Source organism: Bison bison, unplaced genomic scaffold (genome assembly GCF_000754665.1).
Source record: "Bison bison bison isolate TAMUID 2011002044 unplaced genomic scaffold, Bison_UMD1.0 scf7180017864456, whole genome shotgun sequence".
Lineage (NCBI taxonomy): Eukaryota > Metazoa > Chordata > Mammalia > Artiodactyla > Bovidae > Bison > Bison bison.
In genome coordinates, this window is record NW_011495018.1 from 14,104,626 (window position 1) to 14,132,208 (window position 27,583).

The 27,583-nt window shown below is 39.4% G+C and overlaps 1 protein-coding gene across 1 annotated transcript in view; it reads left to right on the forward strand.

Moving 5' to 3' along the window:
* The first annotated feature begins 10,545 nt into the window (after positions 1 to 10,545).
* The window catches only part of KIAA1598 (KIAA1598 ortholog), a 91,721-nt gene continuing 74,683 nt past the window's right edge, over positions 10,546 to 27,583 (forward strand). Inside the window, 2 exon segments of the mRNA XM_010859278.1 lie at positions 10,546 to 10,736; positions 22,247 to 22,307. The gene's annotated coding sequence lies outside the window, so the exon portion shown is untranslated.

The following is a 27,583-nucleotide window of genomic DNA, read 5'->3' on the forward strand; positions in this document are numbered from 1 at the left end:
CAATCTTTCCCAGCATCAGAGTCTTTTCCAATGAGTTAGTTCTTTGCATCAGGTGGCAAAAGTATTGGAGTTTTAGCTTTAGCATCAGTCCTTTCAATGAATATTCAGGACTGATTTCCTTTAGGATGAACTGGTTTCATCTCCTTGCAGTCCAAGGGACTCTCAAGAGTCTTCTCCAACACCACAGTTCAAAAGCGTCATTTCTTCACCGCTCAGTTTTCTTTATGGTCCAACTCTCACATCCATACATGACCACTGGAAAAACCATAGCTTTGACTAGATGGACCTTTGTTGGCAAAGTAATGTCTTTGCTTTTTAATATGCTATCTAGGTTGATCATAGCTTTTCTTCCAAGGAACAAGCGTCTTTTGATTTCATGACTGCAGTCACCATCTGTGGTGATTTGGAGCCCAAGAAAATAAAGTCTGTCATTGTTTCCATTGTTTCCCCATCCATTTGCCATGAAGTGATGGGGCCAGATGCCATGATCTTCATTTTTTAAATGTTGAGTTTTAAGCCAGCTTTTTCACTCTTCTCTTTCACTTTCATTAAGAGGCTCTTAAGTTCCTCTTTCCTTTCTGCCATTTCGGGGGTGTCATCTGCATATTTGAGGTTATTGATATTTCTCCCGGCAATCTTGATTCCACCTTGTGCTTCATCCAGTCCGGCATTTCGCATGGTGTACTCTGCATATAAGTTAAATAAGCAGGGTGACAGTATACAGCCCTGACGTACTCCTTTCCCAATTTGGAACCAGGCCATTGTTCCATGTCTGGTTCTGACTGTTGCTTTTTGACCTGCATACAGATTTCTCAGGAGCCAGGAAAGGTGGTCTGGTATTCCCATCTTAACTCTGCAATTAGGTAGATCAGTCTTACTTTGTTGTTGTTGTTGTTAGATGTAAGAGTAAACATATGCTTACAGAAGAAAAAAAGCATATGGACTGAAAAGTACAATTAGCTACTCCTTCTAGCTCGTTGTTTCCGAGTCTTTATTATATTCTCCAAAGGAGTCTTTTTTTGGGGGGGTGTGGGGGTTTCCAGGTGGCATAGGGGTAAAGAATCCACCTTCTCGTGCAGGAAACGCAAGAGACACAGATTAGATCCCTGGTTCAGGAAGATCCCCTGGAGGAGGAAATGGCAGTCCACTCCAATATTCTTGCCTGGGAAGTCCCGTGGACAGAGGAGCCTGGCGGGCTGCAGTCCAAGGGCTCACAGAGTTGAACATGACTAAGCATGCACTCAGGATCGTATATATGTACCTCTAGTAAGAGTTGATGAAAATGGCACTTCACCTGTAATCCTCTCCTAAAAACTTGTAGTCCAAGTCTAATGAGGACAACATCCCATGTTAAGGAACATTCTACAAAGTATCTGATCAGTGCTCCTCAAAACTGTCAAAATTATCGAAAACAAGGAAAGTCTGCGAAATTCGTCACAGCCTAGATACTCGATGGATATGAGTTTGAGCAAACTCTGGGAGGGGTCAAGGAAGTCTGGTGTGCTGCAGTCCATGGGATTGCAAAGAGTCGGACATGACTGAGCAACTGAACAAACAGCAAGATGTGTCTAAGGAGACACAACAACTAAATATAGTGTGACATCTGAATGCTCCTGGAGCAAAAGTAGAACGCTAGGTAAGAACTAAGGAAGTAAGGTGTGGACTGTAGTTCATAATAGTGTGTCAGTATTCGTCCAGTAATTGAAAGAAAAGTAACACAATAATGTAAGATGTTAATAATAGGAGAAACTGAGTGTACGGTATATGGGAGCTCTACTATATGGGCAGTTTTGCTATGGATCTAAAGTTTATAAAATCAAATTTATTAGAATCAGTAATGCCCACACCTTGTACACATATAGCTGTAAGTGCAGCTGTAGGAAGAATTCTCAGGAGTGCAACTGTTAAATCACAAAAGTCTGGGTATTTTAAACTTTCTTGTGCTGTAGATTTTATTCAGAGCTGCTAAGACAGCCAAGATTCGCTTTAAAATGTGGAAGGAACACTGCTTTTGGTCTTCTCTGCTTCCCATGCTGGCTAAGCATTTTATTTCATTTATTTTTTTTTTAAATTGAACTATCTAAGTATTATAAACATTAAATCATGAGTTTTGAAATTTTTGTATGATATAGTGGACAGTAATATATTAGGATCCTTTTAGTTACTTGATTCTATCTCAGATCCTATATGATGTAATTCAGGGTATGATTCTGAGACTGATACACATACATACATACACACATATATGTATATGTATTTGTTGTTTTTTTTTTAAATAAGACTTTGGGGAGCAGTTTTAGATTGTAGAAAGATGGAACAGAAAGTACGGAGAATTCCCGCATAATCCCTCATCTTCCCCCACTTTTTTCTATCATTATCATTTTATATTAGCGTAGTACAGATTATTGTACTACAAAACTGTACTACAGTTCTTAGAATTGATGAGCCAGTATTGATACATTATTATTAACTAAAGTCCTAGTTTGCATTAGGGTTTATTTTTTATGTTGCACATTCTGTGGGTTTAGACAAAGGTATGACATGTACCCATCATAACATTTATCAAACAGAATAATTTCACTGCTCCAAAAACTTCCTCTGTCCTACCTGTTCATTTCTCTTACTTTACCCTGGAACTCCTGGCAGCCACCCATCACTCCGTCAGTTTTGCTTTTTCCGTTTGTTATATATTTGAAATTGTACAGAATGTTGCATTTTCCGATTGGCTTCTTCCACTTAGCAATATGCACGTAGGCTTCCTATGTGTCTTTTGTGCTTGAGAGCTCATTTGTTTCTCTTTATCCCTGAATAATACCCCATTGTATGGGTGTACCATTGTCAGTCTCTCCATTCACTTGTTGATGAGCATGATGTTTGCTTCCGAGTTCTGGCAGTTATGAATAAAGCGGCTGTAAACAATCACGCGGTGGTGAGGTAGGGGAAGGGGGGAGTCCTAGAATAGGTCTCCGTGTTTCAGTGAGCTACGCCCTAGGCTGTGACTTTCATAAGTGCTTCTAGTTTTAGTTTTCCCTGGTAGTAAGACAAGACTACAAAGGGTTGGAGGTGGTTATTACAGTCTCTTCAATCTGTTAGGCTCTGATAAAAGAATTTCCCTTGAGGGAAGGCCTTGTTAAGAAGAACAGAAGGCTGTGGGCGTATTTCATCATGGATACTTTTCGTGTCCCCTGCCAAGACCAGTAGGGAATTTTCCTCAGTATTGACTGTGAGGTCCTGGTAGCATTCCTGGAGGTAGGACTCATAAAAGCGTCAGGGCTTCCTAACCCTGCCCCTCACCTGGAGTTTTTAACTTTCAATACTTGTTGCAACTGAACCTCTAGCAGTTTGTCAGTTAAGAGTTTAATTTTTCTTCCCCTGGCTTGGCACAGGAGGGGATTTTGTACCTTGGCTTCTTCTCCACTAGGTTGTGATCCTCTGTATCTACCTGAGTGTATCTCTGATTTTTAGAGTAGCAGTTTGCCCAGTGTCTTCCGTTCTCTCATGGATCTAAGAAGAGTTGTTGATTTTGTTTGTTCAGCTTTTGTTGTTGTTGTGAGAACCACAGTGTCAGCTTACAAGCTCCTTAAATGCCAGACCAGAAACCAGGCTAATAAATGTGTTTTAAAGTTACCTAGTTTCCTTCCTTCCTTTTGGTTAACTTGAAGTCCTTAATATAGTTTGTTGAGATGATGTCTTAAGCATCATTAAATCGTCAGTGCTGTACTGTGTGTTCTATCAGGTAAAGATTGAATTTCAGGTTTGCCGTAACTTCTTTTCAGATACGAAATGTCTCACCTTTGTGTTTGATTAGGCTTTCCAGCAGTGTTTTCCCTGGCTCTTCTAATGCTTTTATTAACAACTGAGGTATAAATGACTTCTCTTTCTATTCTGCCTTTAAGAGCAGGACCTATTGGGATGTGTGGAGAAGGGAATAATGTCCTAATTGAACATTATCTCTTATGACTCATGTCCTTATACCCCATTAGTAAGAGATGTTTCAAGGCTCCGTGGGTTTCAGAGATGCAGACTCAACAGATGAGAATATGTATTAGATGATCTCATGAGGCAGTGTTTTTTTTTTTTGTTTGTTTTGGTTATATTTGATGGCTTTTTAAAGCTTCATTTTTCTAAAGTACCTTGTTGTAACATATGAGGTAAGAGGCCCTTTTAGTTTGGGGAGGAAAGTATGTGCTCTTGCATAAGTTGTTCATGTAAAGACCTAGGTCCATTCCGCCTTCTTCCTGAATTTAGCACACGTTTATCAAGTGCCTGATAGCTCAGGTGGTGAAGAATCCGCCTGCAGTGCAGGAGACCCTGGTTCGATTCCTGGGTTGGGAAGCCACTGGAGAAGGGATAGGCTACCCACTCCACTATTCTTGGGCTTCCCTTGTGGCTCAGCTGGTAAAGAATCTGCCTGCAATTTTGGAGACCTAGGTTTGATCTCTGGGTTGGGAAGATCACCTGGAGAAGGGAAAGGCTACCCACTCCAGTATTTTGGCCTGGAGAATTCCGTGGACTGTATAGTCCATAGGGTCACAAAGAGTCAGACACAACTGAGTGACTTTCACTCACTCACTTATCAAGTGCCTTCTATATGTCAGGCATTGTGCTAGAAGAGGGCACAATGGATGGATAAAGACACAGTCTTCACCCCAGAGGATTATTTCTTGTCTAGTGCTTGGGCTTCCCTGGTGGCTCAGATGGTAAAGAATCCACCTTCAATGGGGGAGACCTGGCTTCGATCCCTGGGTTGGAAAGATCCCCTGGAGAAGGAAATGGCAATCCACTCCAGTATTCTTGCCTGGAGAATCCCATGGACAGAGGAGCCTGGCGGGCACAGTCCATGGGGTCACAAAGAGTCGGACACAACTGAGCAAGTAAGCACACCAGCACAGTGCCCATCACACACAGTGATGCTCAGAAGTGTTTTTACATGGATGGCTTTGTGAATCAGCACACTGGTTCTGCTTCCACCATTTCTTACCGTGGGATTTGACTTATCTACGCATTTGTATCTTCACATTTAAAAAGTGGATGTTAATATTTGGCTTAATTGCTCTACATCATAGATTTATATGAGCCAGCCATTCATTCATTATAGGCATGGACTCTGGCTTAGTATTCAGCTGAGTGTAAGGTTTACAGCAATTGAGTGGGAGAAAAGGCAAGAAAACAGATTTATTTTCAGACAACTTATTAATGTTGCATGTAGATGCTCCAGTAGAGATATGTGAACAGTACACACTGGTGAAAATTACAGTGTTAGTCACTCAGCTGTGTCTGACTCTGTGCGACCCTGTGAACTATAGCCTGCCAGGCTCCTCTGTCCATGGGATTCTCCAGGCAAGAATACTGGAGTGGATTGGTATGCCCTTCTCCAGGGGATCTTTCCAATCCAGGGGTCAAACCTGGGTCTCTTGCATTGCAAGCAGATTCTTTACCATCTGAGCCACCTGGGAAGTCACTATAAATGCTGATTTTTGCCCATGGTATATGGGGAGAGTTTCTTAGAAGAAATGACAGTTGAACTGCATTGAAAAGGAGGATGTGCGGAAGATGGGGAAGGGAAGACCTTATAGACAGAGGGGGAAATATTTGTAAAGACACCAGCGTCTGAAAGGTCTTAGAGGGTTTAGGGAAGTGTTGGAGCTTTGGGGGTGATGGGAGTGAGTTGTGGTCTCTGAATGAGATTCAGGTCTCTCGCTGAATGGAGAGAGGAGAGGGGAGTCGGGTTCCCAGATGTGATGCTAACATCTTTGGTGGCTTTTAAACAAGAGAAGGAAATAACCAGATTGCTCTGTTATAATGCTATCTATTTTGTAAAGAATGAACTTCGTATACAGGGAAACTAGAGGCTAGAGGAGGAGTTGTTGTCAGTCACTAAGTCGTGTCTGACTCATTGTGACCCCATGGTCTGCAGCACACCAGGCTTCCCTGCCCTTTCCCATCTCCTAAAGTTTGCTCAAGCTCATGTCCGTTGAGTTGGTGATGCCATCCAACCATCTCATCCTCTGCCATCCCCTTCTCCTGCCTTCAGTCTTTCCCAGCAGCAGGGTCCTTTCCAGTGCATAGGCTCTTCACATCAGGTGGCCAAAATATTGGAGCAGCTTCAGCATCAGTTCTTCCAATGAATATTCAGGGCTGATTTCCTTTAGGATTGACTTGTTTGATCTCCTTGCTGTCGAAGGGACTCTTCAAGAGTCTTCTCCAGCAGCACAGTTCGAAAGAAGCACTGACTACAGAGGAAGGGCAGATTGGAGAGACATTTTGAGATCTGAGTAGTGTGAAGATCCTTTGGTGGTGAGGGGGAGGTGGGTAATCAAGGCGATGATTCCCTTGATGCTGCGATACTAGCTTTAGAACTAGGTAGATGATGGTCATGCATACAGGAAGTAGGGTGGTTGGGCAAAATTTAATTGATAAGTTCCCTTTCTAACATGTTGCGTTTGAGGTGCTTGTAAGGTATCTGGGCAGAGATGTCCAGAAATACTGTCCAGTAGAACTTCCAGCTGGGATGGAAGTGTTCTGTGTTCACTGTCCACAGTGGTAGCCACTAGCCACGTGTACCTATTGAGCAGCTGGAGAGCTGAATTTAAAATTTTATTTTAGTTAACTTAAATGTAAGTAGCCACATGTGGCCAGTGGCTACCAGATTTGACAGTGCAGGTCTTTTGTAGTGGTTGGAAATACTGATCTGGAGCTAAGGCCAGGATGGGGTGGTTAAGCTTCCTGGGACTGAGAGGCGCACTGGACTCTAAAATGCTAGAACTGGAAAAGGTCCAGGCAAACTGATTGTTGTTCATCCTAGCCAGAGGTGTTATTGGCCTGTAATTATGACTTTAGTTGTCGTGTTTCTCAAACAACTAAGTCTCCTCAGCTGCTTCCTGGGATGGCTATGGCATGGTCTGCAGCTTGGAAAGAAAATTCCCTTTCTTGGCTTTAGGGGGTTAGAAAATAGAAAACCAGCATGATTCTTGAAACACGTGCTTTGCCTGATATTCTCCTTGTTTTCTCCACATCTTCCTTTTTCTTCCATTCCGTTCTCCTATGTAGTGAGTCTCTTCTTTGGCTGCACATTAAAATCACCTGGGGTGCTTGCTTCTCATAAAAAAATATGGCTGTCCAAGGTCCACCTAGTTAAATCAGAATCTTGGGTTAGGGGGGAGTGGAGAGGGAATTAGGCAGCTGTGGGATTTAAAAGTGCCTCAGGTGATTCTAACGTGCAGCCAGGATTGAAAAGTACAGCTTCAGACATGCCTACACTTCTTTGGCACCTTCTGCTTTTTACTACACAAACTACAATTGATCTTTAGCCCCGCTCTCTTCTCCTTTTATTTGGTGGAGGGTAATAGTACTTAGCATTTCAGAGATTTTTGCCATCTTTCAGGCCACGTATGACAGAAGTTAGCCTGAGACTGAAGGGTGTTAGGGAGCAGCCTGATCTCATACCTTGTGTAAGGATTGACATACCTTGATGTAATAGTAATCATTTTAACAAAAACTCAGGATCTTTGATCTTACTTGTGACAAATGGGGTCCTTTAGTTAAGGCATGTGAATGCTCAGTTGTGGCACGTGGAATCTAGTTCCCTGAGCAGGGATCAAACCTGGACCTCCTGCCTTGGGAGCATGGAGTCTTAGCTACTAGACCTCCAGGGAAGTCGCAACAGTTGAACATTTACTATGCCTAAGTGTCCTTGTATCTTACATATTAGTCAACCTACTCTTAATAACAGTACTGTGAGAGATGTACAAGTGTTATTCCTATATTCCAGATGAGGAATCTGAGACTCAGAATAACCAATTTGCCCAATGCCCGTGGATAAGTGAAATGCTTGGGCTGCACTTTTAAATTGCTGTGATGTGACTTTACAGTGAAATATACTTTAAGGGATGACGTCTTCCCAAGCTGCAGGTATCTTTCCCGTGAAAGAGTTGGTCAAATAATTTCTTCTTTTTTGTTGATTAATTCAGCATTTGGAAGATTTCTCTCATCAAATCACTTGAGTTGTGCAATTCATGGTAAAAGTTTTTGAAACTGTGAGCCAGGTATGAAATGATAAGGCTTACTCTGTGACACTTTGGCATTGCCAAAAAAGAAGTAGCTGAATAACATAGGTCACTACAAGTTTAGTGTTTGCAAATTTTGCTAAAAATGGGGTTACATATGTATTCACTATGATGTATGTATATGTGACTGTTGGTAAGGCAGTGAGCTTGGTTTTTTAATTTCAAAGAAATAGAAGTATATGAGTAAATGTTTCTATGTCCTATTCCCCAGGTGCCCCTTCCCACTACTAAATGGTTGAATTCTTCCCATACTTTTTCTACCCCTGGGCAGGTACCTGGTTTCTTTTTTTTAATTGTATTCAGTCTTGGAAAACATATTTTCTGTGGTTTCCATTAAGATATGATAGGTGAAGGGTTCATAATTAATGCTTTTCATAAAGACCCAGTAATTGGGAGTCTGGACTCTATTGGCAGTGGAATGGAAGAACAGTTATCAGTTTTTTTGAAAAGGCCTTCAAAGCCGTTATCTAATGTTTTAAATAGGAAAAAAAATTTCTTAAGGTCAATGTGAGATCATGGTTTTATAATCCTTTATTGCTTTTTTTGTATATCTGTAATGTAGGTCATCAAGAATAGAGCGGTAAACCAGTTTTGATTTTTCAACTTTATCTAAGAATACTTTTGAATGTTAAGTAAACTGAAGCAAAGTCTCTCACTAAAATATTTACTTCTTTTTTGAAACAATATTAGAAGTAGTAATAAGATTTGAGACCATGACCATAGACTACCCAGTGATGTAAGTGGATAGAATCTCTTAGTTCTTAGAATCTTAGTTCTTAGTCTTAGAATCTCTTAGTTCTTGTTTCTTTTTGTTAAGAAAGGAGGGACAGGACATTTTATTGAATTTTCAGACCCGAGGACAATTTAGTTCATACTTATTGGTTTGGTTTGTATGATGGTGGCTGATAAGGAGCTGGTGAGCTTCAGTCTGTGATTAATCAAATCTTTTCTGTTGAAACTGTTTTTAAAAGGGGTACATCTTTACATGTATGCATTAAGCTATCTATGGGCTAATTTTCGAAGATTCTTTTTGGGTGTGGCTGTGATAAAAATTGTCTGTTAGTTCATATTTAGATGAAGTGTTGCTAATACTTCTGGGCATTGATGATATAATCCCATAAATATTTGTTTATTTGAATTGGATTTTAAGATTTCAGTCCTGCCATCATAGTAACTACCCTTCAGATTGCTGTTGAAAGAAACAGCATGTACTTTACTATATGAATTGTTTTTCGGGTGTCTGCTCCAGTGGTTAGAATCATACACTCTAGCATTAATGACCAGATTATTTGGAATGTCCTTAAAACTACAGGTTTCAGATTTTTTTTATTTCTGCCTTCAGGTTCTTCATAGATATAGAGAGCTTTGTCTTTTTTTTTTTTTAAAAGAAAAGCTGAACTTTTTAATTAATTAATTACTTTTATTTATTTTTGGCTGTGCTGGATCTTCATTGCTGTGTGGGCTTTTCTTCTAGCTGCAGGGAGCTGGGGCTGTTCTCTAGTTGCCATGCATTGGCTTCTCATTGCAGTGGCTTCTCTTTGCAGAGCACAGGCTCTGGACACATGGGCTTCAGTAGTTGCGGATCCCAGGCTGTAGAGCGCAGGCTCAGTAGTTGTGGCTCACGGGCTTTGTTGCTCCATGGCACGTGGGATCCTCCAGGACCAGGGATTGAACCTGTGTCCCCTGCATTGGCAGACAGATTCTTTACCACTCAGCCACCAGGAAGACCAAAACTGAGCTTTTGAAGATAAATACCAATTAAATTTTTTAAATGTCAAATTATAAAAATCCAAGCTTGGTTATTGCCTGGCTCTCTCATACCGGTCAAAATGGTGCTGGTCTGGGAGTAGACAGCAATTCTCCTGGGCCCACCTTAGACATTCTGCTCCATCATTAATCCTAGATCATTCTCTTTCTTCCCACCATAAACTCTGAACATCACATTCTCAACTGTGAGGATATCTAAAAATGGTGCTTTGGCTAAAAGTTGAATGCGGGGGTTATGATCATTTTTCTGGCAGTAGAGGATTTTAAGTAGAAAACTGCTACTTTCCTCACATAGTTGGATATATTTGCAAACAACTCCCATATTCTTGCAACTTAGAGAAATGAATCTGGCTAGGATCTGGTCATAGCTTAGTGGTTGATGATCTTGCAGTGCCTGAAAATAGTTGTTCTTAGCTGAATGCTCATAGCATAAACTTTCGTCTGTGGGTAGAGCAGATATGTGACACTGAGTTCATTTTCTGGAGGCCAGTTTTCAAAAATACACCTCTGATTACAGTACCGCAGCCTGATCACGCTGGAAGGAACTTCGGGGAACACCCACCTGTCTCCTTTCAGAATTGCTGAACATCAGAGATGAGAAGTGGCTTGTCATCGGCATTTATGGCTCATAAGTCTTCCTAATGACCTAGGAGAACTGAAATTTGGCTCAGGGGACTCACATCTGCTCTGGTCTCTTTATCTTCCTTTTTCTTTAAAGCGGGAGCCCATCTTCTGTAGCCTCTTCTCCACCCCACCCCCAATCTGTTAATAGACAGTAGTTGGGTTCCCAGGTTTTCCCACAGTAAACTTTTGATAGCATTGTGACATTTATTTCCTGTTTTTCTTTTAGCGATAGGTGAATATGAAGACCTTAGAGCAGAGAACCAGAAGACAAAGGAGAAGGTTTGTATTTTACTCTTTCTTTCCTCTCTTACATGTGTAAAAAGCCTAGACAGCATGGTGCATTGTTCTGCCACCAATTTCAGTTAAATGCGAATGAGAGTTGTTTTTTTAAAATTTCTTTTCTCCTGCATGTGTGGTTCAGGCTAATATCAACTCCAGGCTCCAGATGGTAAAGAATAGCAGGCATGCCACAGTGGGCGCTGCTCTCGGAGATTAACTACGCGGCTAAATGTGCAGCAAGGCACCAGGCCAAGGAACTCAGGCCCCCAAGAAGTGTACTTTTTCCAACAGTCAGATTGTGATTCTAGTGATGGCATTGAAGGCCTGAGACATTTACCTTTGGGGTTTAAGCATCTTAGATCTGGAGGGCACTCTTTGGAATCAGTCCATTGGCGTTTAGCTCAAATGTCTCCATAAACCCTTTGTACGTTTGCTTCCTCTAAATATGTGAATAATATTTTGGAAATTGAAAAACACCCAATGTGAAGATGGTGGAGCCGGTGAATATTTTCCTAGGCTCTGGCAGTTTTATTTTTTAATTGTTAAATAATTGAATTCTACTTACGTTTATGTCTCTGAACATACCCATTTAAGATTCATGAGTGTTTTTTTAACATATGTCTTCTTTTCTTTATAAGTTTAGGGAAGGGACAAATAGAAGGGAAAGCTAAGTTTTAAGAAGTACAGGGACTAAGTAGAGAATGAAAAGGAGGAGAGAGACAGAGAGCTGTCCATTATTGTTATTTAGATATAAATGAAGTTTATTTTAGAAATTTAAAATTTCTATTTTTAGAAATTTGTTTGATAGACCAAATATTTCAAAGCATAACATCCAAGGTGGAAAATTAATAAAACAGGTTCTTTGTGGTTATTAAAGAAGGTGCTCATCATTGCTGCAAATTATTCAACCTTGTCTTGAAAATTTCAGAGTAAGAGATGTAATGAAAATTGGCAGACAGCTAGATATTTTGGAGGGGTAAAATAATAAATTGTGGCATATTTGGGGGGTATTTATTGAGCTCTTAAGAATCGACTTTTAATATTAAGCTCTTAACATTTAACTTTTTACTCATATTAATTTGCCACCTATATAGATGTTGGTGTGGTGGTTTTAACGGTAAGTACTCTAGTTCAAAGCCCAATATGATGGATTTTTAGATCGTTATTTTTCACTCAGATTTCTTGCCCCTTTGCTCATTTGTAAATAAACCTTTGGTGTTCTATAAAATTTTAAGTATCTTCCCTTCCTTTTACTAGGCAGTACAGGAAATGGTGGGTGGGTAATGAGAATATTTGTGATAGAAGACGGCTGGTACATGCATCTAATATGGTAAGAAGGTCACAGAAGAAAGTTTGACAGGTTTTCTGGTTCTCAATTATTAGACAACAAAACCACAAATGTCCCAAGTCTGCCAACAGGTGGGGAATGTGTGCTTAGATCCTGGGTCCCTGATGCCCCATAATTTCAAGCAAAGCCGATGGGTGATGCTTAAGCCAGATAGCTTGAGCCTCGTTCCTTAAGATACCCAACCATATTCCAGCTCGGGGAGAAAGAGCCAAGACTTAGCAATTGAGTCTCCTCCATAGATGTTTCTGGTTCAAGAGTGAAAGAGCAAATCAAGTAGGAAGAGTTAATTCAGGAGAACTCTTTGATTTACATAGAAAATAGTACTAGGGAAAGTAAACATGTCTCCATATGACAGAGAAAGAAGGATCTAGGAGAACATGAATAACATAAGAGGAACAAATTTTTTTTGTATTTTTTCTTATCCTTCTTTAATCCTTGCTTATTTGTACACCTAGCATTGCCCTAAAAATAGTAGACATTCTATAAACATCTGTTATTAGTGATGATGAAGGTTGTTTAACTGCGAGCCACTTTCTGCAGTGAGTTTTTAAGTGAACCATCTGTAATACAAGTGAACAGCAGGTAAATGCATTTGGCAAAAGAGGGATTAAAAATTAACTTGGCCTTTTACCTGTTTACATGTTTCTCTACACAGAGTATGTCCAGAAAGTTTTGTAACATCTCTATTGACCTGCTCCTATACTCATTCTTTAAAAATAACTATTAACAGAAATGGGAAGAAAAGACATGAAAGCGATATGGAATGCTGTATGGTCGGGTAAAACAAAATAGGATGGCTTTAAGTTTACCACACTCTTGTTTATCTTGTGTTAAAAGACTAGCAGGCTTATTACTGCAGATTTGTCCCCCAAAGGGGGCTGTATGACAAAGGAGGGAAGCCTATAATAAAAGCCTTTTTATACAGCACAGAATGAGTAAAAGCAGCTTTAGTTCTGGAGGTGGTAAGTGGAGAGCACCATTTTCTCTGGCAAAGCACTTTCTTCTGCCTGGCTGTGTGAGCTTTGTGCAGTCCACATCAGCAGATATTCATAGCTATTACTTCGTGACCCCAAACAAGTTCAGTTAAATTTGTCAAGGATAGGAGTCTAAAGTAAGACTCCTTTTGCCATAGTTAATTCAGTGTGGGCAAATTTTGCAGACATGGAAGGGAATAGAAAAGTAAACAGCAAATTTTTTCCTTCCTTGTGTCCACATTAAGTTTAACCATCTGTGTTGCCTGGTCACGAACCTTATCGGTGGGAAGAGACCCTGGGTGTGATTCCTTTGGGTAGATCTCTTTATATCCTGTTTGGAATCTCCTCTGTTGAGACAGGTGGTGGGATGTGAATTTCCTCAGAACAGGCAGTTGCTGAAGAGAGTGTTTTTTTAAGAAGCTACTGCAGGTCATGTACATCCCCTTATCTTCCTTATCTGATGTGCCCAACAACCCTGTGCCAGCTTTGTTTCACAGAAATCAGGACCTCAGGGCTCAGCATGGCTTCCCTGGTGGTGTGGAAGGTAAAGAATCTACCTGCAATGCAGGAGACACAGATTCGGTCCTTGGGTCAGGAAGATTCCCTGGAGAAGGGAATGGCAACCTACTCCAGTATTCTTGCCCGGGAGAATCCCATGGACAGAGGGCTACAGTCCATGGGGTCACAAAGAGTCAGACATTACTGAGCGAGTAGCACTTTCACAACCTCCTTTTCAGGGCTTAACAGAGTCTAGATTCAGACATAGGTATCCTGACTCCAAATACTCATTTTGAAGCAGGTAAACTTAGGGGAGCTAATTGACTTTTCCCGCAAAAGTCTTGGTTTTATTCTTTATTTTTTATTGTAAGCTCAGAAATTTTCCACCAGAAATGATCAGATTCAATACTTTTCTGGATCGTTCTTCTTCACCATATATTGGTTTGTATTTGAAAACTGCAAGTTAAATGTCAAATCAATATTACATTAGAAAAATTCTCACATGTGTGTGTTTCTGTGTGTGTCTGCACATGTGTACCTGCCTGTGCGTGCATGTGTGTAGATTCTGACACAGTGAAGTGCAAGGGTCAGAGTAGGAGATTTGGGAGGGTGGGCCAGTGTCTTAACGGTCTTTCCCTTTGCAGTTCTCCCTTCTTAAGAACAGTGTAACACAATCATTTTGTGGTTTTTATCAACTTTGTTGAGGATGGAATCAGGATCTGAATTGATGAGGAAACCTTGTATTGAAAGGAAAGTTTTTTGCTGAATGCCTTTTGAGCACGGGGATGTAAAGAAAAATGTGCGAATATCCCACTCTTAAGTATAAAACCACTCTAATGAGGGATACAGGCAAGTTGACAAATGACTGTGATGAATTGTGCTTAGAACATGAACGCACATCCATGAACGTTCATGACGCAAAGCGTTCATATCCATGAACGCTTAGAATTTGGGGTAGGATGGGAAAAAGAACAGAGACAAGATTCCTACCCAATTCCAAGCAACAAACCCTTATTATCTTTTAATGCTTGGCTTAAATATCACTTAAATTGTTTTTTTCAAAGTCTTCTCCCTCTCACAAGCAAGATTGTTGCTTCTTTGTAATGGAACACCTATTTCTTATGTACTTATCACATCTTATCAACCAAAATTCATTATCAAAATCTTATATAGGGCACAGGTAAGTTGTATGGGTTGGATTAGTGTTTTTTTTTTTTTTTTAAGACATCATTAAAGGTGGAGATGATGGAAAGGTTACTTTACACTATCTTTTGCCTAAGTAGCATTATCAACAATATGTTAGAAACTGGGAAGGCCTATCACATTGATTTCAATAACCCTTTCAAATTATTTTGGGGGTAAAAGAAAAATAGATATATATATTTTAAAGTCAACCAAATGAAGTTTCACTCTGCTCGTGAAGCAGTTATCATATTTAAATGTGTTAGTCATGCTTCTACAATTGAAGGGCATCCTTTATGACTCATTCAGAATCTTTGTCATAGTCCTTTGTGGTTTTCTCCTATATACGGAGGTGGCGGGGGGTGGGGGCAAAGCTTCTTTGAGCTTTTAATGGAATAGCTTTCACATTTCTCAGGGTGGTGGGGGTGTGTGTGGAGTGTGCATAAAAAGAAAGAAATCTGTAGAATAGAAGAATGTCTGCCTTTGAACAGTAAGTATTTATGTTTAATACTATGTTCTGAGATCGAGTTTTGAAATGAATAAATGTTTAAGTGGCTGATTAGAAGTCGTTTGGGTGAGCTACTGTAACCCTGCATCAGGCGGTTCTGTCAGCTTGCCAGGAACAATGAATGAAAAGAGAATGAGACAGACACTTTCCAAGACTTAGGTTTCAAGAAGCAAGATAGATGATACTGTTTGCATCTTGGCTCAGTTGTCTATTGTAAAAATTTCTTCATCTTGTGTAAATTTCAGAGGTGAAGGTCCCAAAGTATTTTATTTTTAAGAAATCAATAAAGAAGCCACTCTAAAGAGCAAGATATGCACCCATTATGCTAACTGTTCATGCATAATACATTCACATACATGCAGTTTCTTTAGAACAGAGTGGCAAGTGGTTGTGCCAGAGAAAAAGTAATTACTTAGCAGTTTGAAAGTGAAAATGAGTCTCTTATTAACAGCAATCTATCCAGAAACAAAGAGCAAGGATCTCTGTTCTGATGACATGTGTTTCCATCTAACACACAATACCTAGAATTTGGAGAATGCTGTAAGACAGCTTTAGGGGGCAGCTACTACTTTATTGCCTGTGAAAATTGGAGGGAAAGAACTTTGAATTGAAGAAAGAACACCAGCACAAGAGAAAGAGAGTGAAAAGAATTCCGTCCTAGTGGGAATGATTTAATTTACTGTGTTCTTTAAAGATAAGCTCAGCTGAGTTCTAGCCAGACTTACAGAGGTAGAACAATAGAATTGTTGATTTTTATTAAAAATGATTTGATGGTTTTTGAACTGCATCACCAAAGATACTAACACAGGTAGATATGCACAATTCGAATGCTCTGCCTGTTTAAACTTGTAAATATTGTAACTGGACAAAAAAGGGATGAAGTTCAAGAAAAATAAGTAAAAAATGGTGTAGGGTTGAGACCTCTTCAGACTCAATGTTGTAGCCTCTGCTGGGTGTTCCTCTAGTGCAGTATTTCTCTAATTATAGCAAGTGTTGTTATAAATTGCTTGTTTGATTGTTGATCTTTCTTGGTTGAGCATAAGTTTTATGAGAGCACTTTGCCTGATATGTTTCTCACTGTATTTTTTTCCTGCTTAACACAGTGCCTGTATGAATAATTTGTTCAGTACTTGGAGGAAGGAAATAAAGGCTTTCAGTGGTGACAGTAGATACCTGCTTAGACGTCTAATTCAGTCAACTGTAAGGTAGTAGTCTTTGTCCAGATCGTCTGCTCTGTTCTGTGTAGTCAGTGCACATGTGCACTTCTTGGGCTCCAAATTGGTGTTTCTACAGGCTCACAACCCTTGGTTAAATCTGTGCATCATGGAGATAAAAATTAATGTTTGTGTTAGTGGAAGTTAGACACAGTTCAGAACACCAGAGGTTTTCTTGCATAAAACATACACAGCAAAATATAAAGATATCTTAGTGTCTGAATCAGTTATCTATACTTCTGCTGAGCCCCAGTGAGCAGACATCTTAGTATAAACTGGAGTTGGATGATATGTGAGGCAGAAAGAACAGAGCTGCCCATTTTGGTAGGGGAGAAGGGAGCGCCAGTTCACCCTGGAAAGACTTTCCTCTATAAGTCAGCCTTCCAGTCAGTGCTTTGAAATGCTGGTGTAGTTTCCGAAGCCAGGTAGCTGCCTGGATGAGCCTCAAGGAAGAGTTCTGGAAAACAGCTAGGGCTTCTAATATTAAGAGCTTTCAAAACCAGCAAGGCTAACCACCGGCCAATTCGCCACTTCATGAAGAGCCAGAATAGAGACTCTAGAATAGATGTAATGTTACCCAGCTTGCTTCAGCCAGCCAGCACTGGTGCTGCTGGGTTCTCCCCCAGCCTTGAGCTGCAGAGAATCGTTGAGCATCATCATTAAGTGATGTGGGCCCAAGAACATCTGTTGCTATTGGAGAGTCTTCACGAGCAATTCTCACACAAAAAGAAGCAGTTTCTGCAATTGGTGCAGCTGCGCAAGCTGGAGAGAGGACGGGGTGGGATGGGTGAGGGGCTTCTGTGGGACATAAAGAGGTAACATCCTTCCAGAATCTTTGCTCATTTCTTCCTGTTGGTGGAATGAGATAAAGATTACAAGATATATTTCTGGGTTCACCTAAAATGATGAAAAAAGTAGATATTTGGATTTCTGCTTAGTAAACGGATGTATCCTCCATATTTTGCTCAGCTCTGGTTTGGAATAAATAAGTTGCTTTTGTAGCATGTGTAAATCTCCCCCCTGCCACCACCCCCGCAACCCCTTTCAGTATCCATAGCAGATGGTAAATTCTGTGGCTGCCAGTTCTAGCATAATATGGTTGCAGAAAATAGAAAGCAACATGAAGACCTCTGATAGAACACAGCTGGTGTGTTGGGAGACCGCTTTGAAGCCGCTGGTGATGACTGTAGAGTTAGTGTGAAAGCATATAGGTGGACTGTAGAAATGCCTTACTTGAATGCAGGGATAAGACTCTGATTGCTGAGTCCTGTTACTAACCAGAGCATGTCTCCCTGGGCCTTAGGAGAGGAGAGCTTGGGCATGGGTGGGCAGATTGGCAGACTGGTGGGGAAGTACAAAGCAAACAGGTGCCACATTCATGAAAACGAGAGGAGCTTTCCCGAGTCAGCTGGCCAGCATGCTCCTAAAGCTAGGTGTTACACTATCTGGTGGGGAAAGGATCTCATAAACTTAGCTGAGAATCCAGGAGTCCAGCACTTGGAACTTGAAATACCAAAAGACAATAAATTCGGTTTACACATTAAGTTGGGACTAGAAACTGTATTAGAATTACTCTTTTTTTTTTTTTTTTTTAGCAGAAGTTAAATTCCCACCAGAAAGCTTATTGAAAGGATATTCCTTTTCCTTTAGAAAATGGTCCTGCGTGATCCCTCTTATGGAGGGTCTGAGTCAGGATTTAAGTAAATAGCTTTGCTAGTTTAGCACCGTGTACTCGTTCTGTGTATGCTAGCCAGAATGGGTTTACCCAAATAGACAGAGGTTTTTAAAACTAAAACTTTTAAAAAGTTTCAGTTCTTGATAGACTAATGGCCAAAACTGAACAATAGCTTAATTTTTTTATTTTAAAAATACTTTAAAAGCATAGAAAAGGGCAGAGAATAATATGACACATATACATGTCACAGAATTAGCTTACTTTTTCAAATTTAAAAGTACAATTGGAGGTCCCCAGTGTCACCCAACCCTAGACCCTTCCCCTCTCTGGCTTTTAAGAGGCAACTACTCTCATATATTTTATCTGTATCCTTCTGTTCCATGTCTTTATATATATACCATATGTATCAGGAAATATACACATGCAGTGTAAATATGAAGTACTTTTGTGTGTTTAAGGTATCATATGATATATATATCCTATAACTCCTTTACTCAGCATTATGATTTTTGAGAATCTGGTTTATATATATTGATAGATGTAAAACATTATAAAACATTGATACATAAAACATTAGTTCATTCATCTTTATTTATAGTGCATTATATGGATATACCATAGTGTATTGTTATAAATGCAGAACATGTTTATATAGGTCATCTTGTACACATAGTAATGAGATTCTAGTGATAGAATCTAGAAGTATAATTGCTGAGTCATAGGGTATATGCAATTCCAATATTTTTTCTTGCTGTAAGGCCTGTGGGATCTTATTTCCCTGACCAGGGATCAAACCCATGCCCATTGCATTGGAAGCGTAGAGTCTTAACCACTGAACCACCAGGGAAGTCCTTGCAATTCCAATTTTGCTGGTTTGTTTCTAAAGTAGATACGCCAGTTGACATTTCCACCTGTAGTATGTGAGCGTTTCCGACTCCTGGTACCAGACCTTTTCGGTTTTTGCCAGTCTGTTAGAAGATCTCATTATTTTAATTTGGTTTTTCCAAATTGTCAGTGGCATCATAATTTTTAGCCACTGACATTTGAAAGTAAAAATATCCAAAGGTATGAAATCCCCAAAAACATATCCCAGATATGTTTATCTGACATGGTAGAATTAAAATATAAAGTTGTGTCGTATTATATGTAGTATAATAGTATTCTCACACAACTAAAATTTTAATTATCATTCTAACAGCTAAAATCACTTTTTAAAGTTTTAGACGTTTTTGATGAAAACCTTCCTAAAATGTGTTATACTTCCTATTTTGTGAAATTCTGTGTTCATAATGAATGTGTCTGATGTTGGGAAAGATTGAAAGTGGGAGGAGAAGGGGATGACAGAGGATGAGATGGTTGGATAGTATCACTGAGTCAGTGGACATGTCTAAACTGGCCCTGAAGGTATTAATGAATTTTTAAAAAACCTAACATTCCACTCATTTTCCAGTGAGTCAGTTTTCACATCAGGTGGCCAAAATATTGGAGCTTCAGTGTCAGCATCAGTCCTTCCAGTGAATATTGGATCTGCAGTGATTTTGGAGCCCAAGAAAATAAAGTCTGTCATTGTTTCCATGGTTTTCCCATCTATTTGCCATGAAGTGATGGGACCATATGCCATGATTTTAGTTTTAATTTTAATTTGCTATCCCTTCTTCTATTCAGAATTCTAAGGATACAAGGACAGTTTCTTCTTGAGTGACAGAGGGCATAGGACATTGAGGAGGAGTTTGTCTCCAGGTAGCGACCCCTTCCTATATTCCCCAGGGTTCTGGGTAGTTGAAATGACCCAGTTTCAGGAATCTGTCCTGTGCATGAGTGGGGTTTTTACTCTGCCAGAAAAATACCTGCTTGAGAAGAGGCACAAATATTCTCTTAAAGAATGAATACATTTTAACTCAAGGATGTTAAATTGGTCTGTTACTGAGGAGATAATAAGCAGGAAGGTGACTCATTATCTTAGAAGGTCTGAGAAAATTGGCCAGATACAAATGGTACAAGTATCATGCTGGTGAGTGGTTATAAATACTCTGTGGCCATTAATGCCTTTTTTTCTTCGTATTTTTTTTCTTTTTAAAAATATGTTTTCTTTTTTTATTGAACTATAGTTGATTTATAATATTATGTTAATTTCATGTACAGAGCAGAGTGATTCCGTTATTCTCTCTATGTGTATTCTTTCCCAGTATAGATTATTACAAGATATTGAATGTAATTCCCAGTTGTGATTGTTGTGGTTTAGTTGCTGAAGTGGTTTGGTTGCTAAGTCATGTCTGAATCTTTGTGACCTTATGGACTGTAGCCTGCCAGGCTTCTCAGTCCATGGGATTTCTCAGGCAAGAATATTGGAGTGGGTTGTCATTTCCTTCTCCGGAGGATTCTTCCTGACGTAGGGATTGAACTCACATCGCCTGTGTCTCCTGCATTGCAGGCAAATTCCTTTACCATTGAGCTATCAGGGAAGCCCATAATTCCCTGTGCTGAACAGTAAATCCTTGTTGTTTATCTATTTTATATATGCTGTGCTGTGCCTAGTCGCTCAGTTGTGTCTGACTCTTTGCAATCCCATGGATTGTAGCCCACCAGACTCCTTTGTCCATGAGGATTTCCCAGGCAAGAATACTGTAGTGGGTTGCCATGCCCTCCTCTGGGGGATCTTCCCAACCCAGGGATTGAACCCCTGTCTCCTGCATTGCAGGCAGATTCTTTTCCAGTTGAGCTGCCAGGGAACCCATGATATGTATCTGTCTAATCCCAAACTGCTAATTTACCTCCCTCCCTCTCTTATTTTGGTAACCATAGTTGTTTGTTTTCTGTGTCTGTCTGTTTCTATTTTGTAAATAAATCAATTTTTTGTATTATTTTTTAGATTGTGTGTGTGTGTGTTGAGTAACCTCAGTTGTGTCTGACTCTTTGCGACCTTATGGACTGTAGCTTGCCAGCCTCCTCTGTCCATGGGATTCTCCAGGCAAGAATACTAGAGTGGATTGCCATACCCTCCTCCAGGGGATTTTCCTGACCCAGGGATCAAACATGTGTCTCTTATGTCTCCTGCATTGGCAGGCAGGCTCTTTACCACCAGTGGCACCTGGGAAGCCCAGATTCCACGTATAAGTGATGTATTTCTCTCTGTCTGACTGACTGACTATGGTAGTCTCTAGGTCCGTCCATACTGCTGCAGTGGCACTGTCTGTTTTTTATGGGTGAGTAGTATTCCCTTACATCCAGAGGTATGAACCACCCCCCACAAAGAATATCCCAGATGTGTTTATCTGACATGGTAGAATTAAAATGTAAAGTGCTGTATTCACACGGTCATATATATATCAGTTCAGTCCCTTAGTCGTGTCTGACTCCTTGCAACCCCATGGACTGCAGCACCCAGGCTTCCTGTCCAACACCAACTCCTGGAGCTTGCTCAAACTCACGTCTGTCGAGTTGGTGATGCCATCCAACCGTTTCATCCTCTGTTATCACCTTCTCCTCCTGCCTTCGGTCTTGCCCAGCATCAGGGTCTTTTCCAATGAGTCAGTTCTTTGCATCAGGTGGCCAAAGTTTTGGAACTTCAGCATCAGCATCAGTCCTTCCAATGAATATTCAGGACTGATTTCCTTTAGAATGGACTGGTTTGATCTCCTTGCAGTCCAAGGGAGTCTCAAGAGTCTCCAACACCGCAGTTCAAAAGCATCAATTCTTCAGTGCTGAGCTTTCTTTATGGTCCCACTCACACATCCATACATGACTACTGGAAAAACCATAGCTTTGACTAGACAGACCTTTGTTGGCAAACTAATGTCTTTGCTTTTTGATATGCTGTCTAGGTTTGTCATAGCTTATATGTATATATATATCACATATCTTCTATATCCATTCATCTGTTGATGGACACTTAAGGTTGCTTCCTTAACTATTGTACATAGTACTGCTGTGAACACTGGGGTGCATGGATCTTTTTGAATTAGAGTTTTGGTCTTTTCTGGATATATCATTAATGCTTGTTAAAGATTTTTAATTTCTGTTTCTTTTCCTAAAAGTGTTTATAAATTTACCCTCTCTTGTCTTTCCAAACTTATGATACAAACTTAACATTTTTGTTTTCTTTTCGTTTCAGTGCGACAAAATTAGGCAAGAACGAGATGAAGCAGTTAAAAAACTGGAGGAATTTCAGAAAAGTATGTAAGCATTTCAGTGGAATTGTTCAAACACATACAGCTGTGCTTTGGGGTTATGTGGGTAGGCATGTACTCTGTGTTTAGTTGCTGATGCAATGGGCAGCCAAGAAAGGAAGAATTGTCTTCCCATTTGCCAAAAAAAATGCTCTGGCATTATTGTGATTTTTAAAGAAATGGATTGAGCATTATCATTTCATAAGTATATTATTTATATGTACATAAAGTACAGTTTGTACTTGTTATGAAAATTTTTACTATGCAGACCAGTTAAAAGAGAGCAAAAATTGTTACTTTGACTCTGATAAAAGCCAACATTAGTGTATTATAGTCTTTCTTTCCTGCTCTTTTATCTGTGAAATATATCAACAAAAAATGCAGTCATGCTTTGCACTCAATCTTGCAGCCTACTCTTTTAAGTAAATAGTATATCATGGTCATCTTTGCATGTTAGTAGAGAAGTTTATCAGTTTTTAGTGTTACCCATAATATTCTATCATAAGATAGTACCGTAATTTATTTAAACAGTTTTTTAGTTTATTTCTGGTTTTTAGGAATTATCTGTAACGCCATGATAAGAATTCTAATTCATACATCTTTACAATGGTCTGATTAGTTCCTTAGGTTAATTCATAGAAAGGGAATTCTAGGTTTACAGAACTTACACATTTTAGGAATTTGAATGGTTGAAATAGCTCTTTCACTGAGGAAAGTGATAGTCTCACAAAAGGTATAATTTCTTAATTTTTGCTGTTATTTTTTTATGTGATGTAAATCTGTTATTACTTTATCCCCTGCTGCTGCTGCTGCTGCTGCTAAGTTGCTTCAGTCGTGTCTGACCTGGCGACCCCATAGATGGCAGCCCACCAGGCTCTGCCGTCCCTGGGATTCTCCAGACAAGAACACTGGAGTGGGTTGCCATTGCCTTCTCCATTGTGTGAAGTGAAAAGTGAAAGTGAAGTCGCTCAGTCGTGTCCGACTCGTAGCGACCCCATGGACTGCAGCCTACCAGGTTCCTCCATCCTTGGGATTTTCTAGGCAAGAGTACTGGAGTGGCTTGCCATTGCCTTCTCCGACTTTATCCCCTAAAATAGAGCAAATCTGATCATGCTCAGAAGGTTCAGGAGGAAATATGTCACAGGAAAGCCAGACTTTAGCCGGGAAAGTGACCCTCCCACTTGGAAGCAAGGCCTCTCCATCCTTCTCAGATGCCACGGTAGTCAGGTTGTTTGATTATATCATAAAGGGTTGACTTGGTAACTACACTAAAAACCATTTCAACATTTATTCTTGCTGGAGGTAAAGCAGCTATAAAAATGCAGCAGAATAGTTAAGTTTCAGTAGCTAATTTATTTCAGGTGTCTGGCTTTAACAAGGAAAACCGAAAGGGGATATTGTTGACAATAACCTGTCTTTGGTGGCCAGTATGCTATGACTGGCTTACTGTCATAGTATGCCATAGGTAAAAATATTTTTTTATCTGTGAATGTGTGGATGGCAGTTGTTCAGGACTTCCTCCTTCCCTAATAGAGGATTAATGGGAATTTCTTACACTCAAACTGACACTGAGTTACAGCTGAAAGAGTTATACCATTGACATTTTTGAAAGTTAATGTATTTGAATTAGTTGTTGATATTGGGTTGGCCTACTGTGTGCAGTGGGAATAGTTCAAGTTCTTGTGATTGGAGTTATCATAAAATGTTTTGGTCCAGGTAGATAGTAGAGATTTTACCTTTTGCATTATGCAAAAATGGAAGCAAATTTCTACCAAATCAACTTACCTTTTTTCCTTTTAAGAAATTTTAAATATTATCTTTTAAAAAACTTTATTTTACACTTTATTTACTTAATTTTTATCGTGTCGGAGTATAACTGATTAACAGTTGTGATAGTTTCAGGTGAACAGCAAAGGGACACAACCATATATGTGTGTGTGTGTGTATATGTGTGTGTGTGTGTCCATTCTCCCCCAACTCCCCTTGTATCCAGGCTGCCACGTAACATTGAACAGAGTTCCACATGCTATACAGTAGGTCCTTATTGATTGTTCATTTAAATATAGCAGTGTGTACATGTCCATCCCAAACTCCCTAACTATCCAACCCCCCACCAGCAAAGCTCCTTGTCTAAGTCTGTGAGGGTCTGTTTTTGTTTTGTAAGTAAGTTCATTTGTATCTTTTTTTTTTTTAGACAAAGAAGGAAAGATATTGTATGACATCCTTATTTTTTTTAATATAAATTTATTTATTTTAATTGGAGGCTAATTACTTTACAATATTGTATTGGTTTTGCCATACATTGACATGAATCCACCACGGGTGTACATGTGTTCCCCATCCTAAACCTTCCTCCCTCCTCCCTCCCCATACCATCCCTCTGGGTCATCCCAGTGCACCAGCCCCAAGCATCCTATATCATGCATCAAACCTGGACTGGCGATTTGTTTCACATATGATAATATACATGTTTCAATGCCATTCCCCCAAATCATCCCACCCTCGCCCTCTCCTACAGAGTCCAAAAGACTTCTGTACATCTGTGTCTCTTTTGCTGTCTCGCCTACAGGGTTATCATTACCATCTTTCTAAATTCCATATATATGCATTATACTGTATTGGTGTTTTTCTTTCTGGCTTACTTCACTCTGTATAATCAGCTCCAGTTTCATCCACCTCATTAGAACTGATTCAAATGTATTCTTTTTAATGACTGAGTAATACTCCATGTGTATATGTACCACAGATTTCTTATCCATTCATCTACTGAAGGACATCTAGGTTGCTTCCATGTCCTGGCTATTATAAACAGTGCTGTGATGAACATTGGGGTACATGTGTCTCTTTCAATTCTGGTTTCCTCAGTGTGTATGCCCAATAGTGGGATTGCTGGGTCGTATGGCAGTTCTATTTCCAGTTTTTTAAGGAATCTCCTTACTAGTATTAGTAAGTACTAGTTTGCATTCCCACCAACAGTGTAAGAGGATTTCCTTTTCTCCACACCCTCTCCAGCATTTATTGCTTGTAGACTTTTGGATAGCAGCCATTCTGACCAGCGTGAGATGGTACCTCATTGTGGTTTTGATTTGCGTTTCTCTGATAATGAGTGATGTTGAGCATCTTTTCATGTGTTTGTTAGCCATCTGTATATCTTCTTTGGAGAAATGTCTATTTAGTACTTTGTCCCATTTTTTGATTGGGTTGTTTATTTTTCTGGAATTGAGCTGCAGGAGCTGCTTGTATATTTTTGAGATTAATTCTTTGTCAGTTGCTTTGTTTGCTGTTATTTTCTCCCATTCTAAAGGCTGTCTTTTCACCTTGCTTAGAGTTTCCTTGGTTGTGCAAAAGCTTTTAAGTTTAATTAGGTCCCATTTGTTTATTTTTGCTTTTATTTCCATTATTCTGGGATGGGCGTCATAGAGAATCCTGCTGTGATTTATGTCAGAGAGTGTTTTGCCTATGTTTTCCTCTAGGAGTTTTATAGTTTCTGGTCTTACATTTAGATCTTTAATCTGTTTTGAGTTTATTTTTGTGTATGGTGTTAGAAAGTGTTCTAGTTTCATTCTTTTACAAGTGGTTGACCAGTTTTCCCAGCACCACTTGTTAAAGACATTGTCTTTTTTCCACTGTATATTCTTGCCCTCTTTGTCAAAGATAAGGTGTCTATAGGTGTGTGGATTTATCTCTGGGCTTTCTATTTTGTTCCATTGATCTATATTTCTGTCTTTGTGCCAGTATCATACTGTCTTGTTAACTGTGGCTTTGTAGTAGAGTCTGAAGTCAGGCAGGTTGATTCCTCCAGTTCCATTCTTCTTTCTCAAGATTGCTTTGGCTATTTGAGGTTTTTTTGTATTTTCATACAAATTGTGAAATTATTTGTCCTAGCTCTGTGAAAAATACCCTTGGTAGCTTGATAGGGATTGCATTGAATCTATAGATTGCTTTGGGTAATATACTCATTTTCACTATATTTATTCTTCCAATCCATGAACATGGTATATTTCTCCATCTATTAGAGTCCTTTTTGATTTCTTTCACCAGTGTTTTATAGTTTTCTATATATAGGTCTTTTGTTTCTTTAGGTAGATATATTCCTAAGTATTTTATTCTTTTTATTGCAATGGTGAATGGAATTGTTTCCTTAATTTCTCTTTCTGTCTTCTCATTATTAGGTATAGGAATGCAAGGGATTTCTATGTGTTCATTTTATATCCTGCAACTTTACTATATTCATTGATTAGCTCTAGTAATTTTCTGATGGAGTCTTTAGGGTTTTCATGATCCTCTATGTAGAGGATCATGTCATCTGCAAACAGTGAGACTTTTACTTCTTTTCCAGTCTCGATTCCTTTTATTTCTTTTTCTGCTCTGATTACTGTGGCTAAAACTTCCAAAACTATGTTGAATAGTAGTGGTGAGTGGGCACCCTTGTCGTGTTCCTGACTTTAGAGGAAATGCTTTCAATTTTTCACCATTGAGGATAATGTTTGCTGTGGGTTTGTCATATATAGCTTTTATTATGTTGAGGTATGTTCCTTCTATTCCTGCTTTCTGGAGAGTTTTTATCATAAATGGATGTTGAATTTTGTCAAAAGCTTTCTCTGCATCTATTGAGATAATCATATGGATTTTATTTTTCAATTTGTTAATGTGGTGTATTACATTGATTGATTTGCAGACATTGAAGAATCCTTGCATCCCTGGGATAAAGCCCACTTGGTCATGATGCATGATCTTTTTAATGTGTTGTTGGATTCTGTTTGCTAGAATTTTGTTAAGGATTTTTGCGTCTATGTTCATCAGATATTGGCCTGTAGTTTTCTTTTTTTGTGGCATCTTTGTCAGGTTTTGGTATTAGGGTGATGGTGGCCTCATAGAATGAGTTTGGAAATTTACCTTCCTCTGCAATTTTCTGGAAGAGTTTGAGTAGGATAGGTGTTAGCTCTTCTCTAAATTTTTGGTAGAATTTAGCTGTGAAGCCATCTGGTCCCAGGCTTTTGTTTGCTGGAAGATTTCTGATTACAGTTTCAATTTCCATGCTTGTGATGGGTCTGTTAAGATTTTCTGTTTTTTCCTGGTTCAGTTTTGGAAAGTTGTACTTTTCTAAGAATTTGTCCATTTCTTCCAAGTTGTCCATTTTATTGGCATATAGTTGCTGATAGTAGTCTCTTATGATCCTTTGTATTTCTGTGTTGTCTGTTGTGATCTCTCCATTTTCATTTCTAATTTTATGGATTTGATTTTTCTCCCTTTGTTTCTTGATGAGTCTGGCTAATGGTTTG